Raw genomic sequence first — 3,458 nt, 5'->3', positions numbered from 1 at the left:
GCGAGCTTTGACGAGTGTCCGAGGGATGACACTCGGCAAACATGTTCTTTGCGAGTGCTCACTGCGACACTCGGCAAACCAGTACTTATATTGCATGTGAAAAGTAGTTTTAGTAATTATAAGTATGTAAACTTTGCAAAAACCTAGTCAAATTCACTAAACATTGCGTATTTCATTTTTTAAGTAATATTATTCTATTATTTCATGGATTTATAGCTCATATTGAATTTATATCTATTAAATTCATATACTTGCAATTAATAAATAAAAATTATCAAACGGATCCGAAAAATTCCCAAAATTTGACATGAACCAATCTATGTTCTCTATGGCCTATAAAAATAAATTTGAACTTAATGACAAATTCAAGTATCGATTCGACTCAAAATCTTACCGGATCCTTCCAACTTCTACGAATCCTCTCCGGAGATGCTTCGAATTCTAAGCATCATATGTCAAAATTTGTGCGAAACCTTCTTAATTTTTTACCACAGCCTCTGCATATGAAATCATAGCATCTTGGAAAATCTCATGATTTTCAAACTTCGTTTGTATTTTTGAGAATTAAAAAATCATTTGGCCACACGTCCGTAGTCGTGTTTCCTTAACGAAATGTTCGAAATTTCTTTTCATTTTCCGGGTGAGACCTCAATTTGGACTCACTAACATGAATATGATTTTTCCACGCATATTATTCCATTATTCCAATCACCTGTAGTTCAAATTTGACTTAAATCAACAAATTATTGTAAATTAAATTAATTGATTAAATATAGCAAATAGGTCAATAAATAGTCCACCTTCTACCATGCAGTGCCAAATGTCATACATGTGGAGTATAAAAAGTTTAGAGGGTGGAGGAGGGAAATTTTTTTTTATTTTGCCGAGTGTGTCAAAAAACACTCGGCAAACCTTCATCTTTGCGAGTGTCCCATCAAAACACTTGGCAAATAAGATTTGCCAAGTGTCCCGCCTAGCACTCGGCATACCCTGAGCTTTGTCGAGTGTCCCCGTCGACACTCGGCAAACAGCTAACGTCCGTCACAGGCTTCACCGGACGCCGCACGTGCAGGTCACGTGCTCAAGAGTTTGCCGAGTGGATTTTATTTGCCGAGTGTCTCCCGTGAGGTTGCCGAGTATTTTTTTTTTGGCACGCAGCAAATGATATTTTCGCCGAGTGTATTATGTTTGCCGAGTGTTATGAGGAATACACTCGGCAAACTCAGCCTTCGCCGAGTGCCCGCAATAATGCACTCGGCGAACAAATTACACTCGACGACTTTAGTGTTTCCCGTAACGAGTGTTGAGAAGTTGTCCGGCGGAGGCGTGGACGATGTGCGCCACAAACTTACCAGAGAGTAGTGAAGTGGCCGAGAGACCCACGACGACGGCGAGTGGTCCGATGGAGGCGCGCATGAGCTTCCTCGCGGCGGCACGGCGGGTGCGGGGATTGCTGGAGCTACGGGCGGTGGCTACGATCCCCGTAACGCCAGCAAAGAATGCCCCTGTGACGGTGAGGAAGTAGGCGTTCGTGTCGAGCCCCGGCGGTGGCTCGCGCGCTCACGGCCAAGGTGATGGCCATGGAGGACGTGACGATGCCGAGTAGGCCGGCCTGGCCAAACTCGTCGGCACCGGCTTCCATAGGGGCAGTGATGGCACATAAGCGGCGGCGGCGGCGCACGCGGCCGCGCTGCACGTGACGACGCCGACGGCGGCCAGCTTCGAGGGGAGGTTCCGCGGGGGACCCTGCAGGAACTGGGCTCGGGCGGCCGCGTTGCCCCTCAGGTGGTGCATCGGCATGGCCGTGGCGCGGACAGCCATAGTGCGCAGGGCCATGGGCAGTGGTACCCGCCCGCTACATGCTACGGGACGCCAAAGACAAGGTGTGGGGCGATGTCGAGAGGCACGGATCCCATTTTTATAGGCCTCCCCCCGAATCCCAGAGTGAGGAAGTGACATTGGGTACCACTTGTATTAATCACGGGGCGTTGACAAGACACAATCATAACAAATCTACGTGATTGAACGTTGAAACAAGCATAGGGATACAGTATTGTACGGAACACAGACACAAGTGTCGACGAGGTGTGGCTTCCAAACTGCCCAATGCCAGCACGGAGAATTTCAAGAGAACACAACCGGTCAGCTTCGGTCTTTCTTTCTTCCAACCAAAGCTTTGGTCTGAATTGGAAAATCCAAACTTTTTTGCAGTGCGATGGACCACGAGTATGCCCTACCAATTAATTCGAAGTTTTGGTGGTTTGAGTGTTTCTTAGGAACATTCTCAATATATGCATGAAACGACATTAAATGGAGCATGTGCAAGTGCAACTGTGGTACGAATGGATTCCAAACATATCAACATCAGGAACAACCTCAAATGCATTTGGAGAACACCAACACCGTTGCGAAGAGCAGATAGTATGAGGTGATGTTACCCCTGCACGTGTAGCGCCTCCTTGCGCGGAGGTGGTCAGGTGGACACTAGACCTGAGCAAACTTGATCTAGCCCGGCCCAGCATAACGACCTGACCCGAGGGCATGGCGCACATTTTTTCAGCCCAAAAAAATCTGGGCGGACCAAGCCTGACCCGATTATTTTTAAAATTATTTTTTAACTAAAAAAGGAAGGGTGGCCCGATCTGACCCGAAAAAAGCTCAAAATAGCCAGCTCGAAAGCTATTTATGGGCGGGCTTGATCACAATTTTTTAGGCCCGATCATTCCGGGTTTTTTGCCAGCCCGGCCCAGCCCTCAGGTCCGGTGGACACAACCCACGAGCCGCCAACGTCTGCCTGCTAGGACGCGGCCACTTGCGGCGTGACGCGTGGCCCAACGGCCCGCGCACAGGCGCAGGCGCTGGCTCAGCCTAGCCGCCTTGGTACGTGGCGCAAGGAGAGAGGCCGAGGGCCGGTTCCTATCCGGTTTAACAATGCAGGCGCGCGGTTTTCCCAGGTTCCGCACGGTTCTTTCACGGTTTCTTGCGCCCCTGCATCTGCATGCACGCGCAAGGTCCTGTGGGTCTGGGCAATGGGCCAGTACTTGCTCTGCCTGAGCAGTGAAGCGTACTACAGCGTTGTTTAGTTGCCCAACCAAAATTACTGTAGCATAACTGTAGCATTTCATTTATATTTGTGAATTATTGTCCAAATATTGACTAATTAGGCTCAAAAGATTCGTCTCGCAAAGACAACAAAACTGTGCAATTAATTTTTGATTTCGTCTACATTCAGTACTCCATGCATGTACCGCAAGTTTGGTGTGATGGGAAATCTTCTTTTCATAGTGTCAAAGTTGGGATTTTGAGGGAACTAAACAGCACCTGCTACTACTACGTATCCAATTCCAAGGACTTGGATTTCCCATGTGCCCATGTATATTGGCCCATCATCTCATCAAGGTCTTCCTGCAGCAGGTTTTGGGCGCAGTCAGTGACGGAAGACAGTATTGGATTATCGG

The sequence above is a fragment of the Setaria italica genome, chromosome V, assembly GCF_000263155.2.
Source record: "Setaria italica strain Yugu1 chromosome V, Setaria_italica_v2.0, whole genome shotgun sequence".
NCBI lineage: Eukaryota > Viridiplantae > Streptophyta > Magnoliopsida > Poales > Poaceae > Setaria > Setaria italica.
This window is presented reverse-complemented; position numbering follows the sequence as displayed.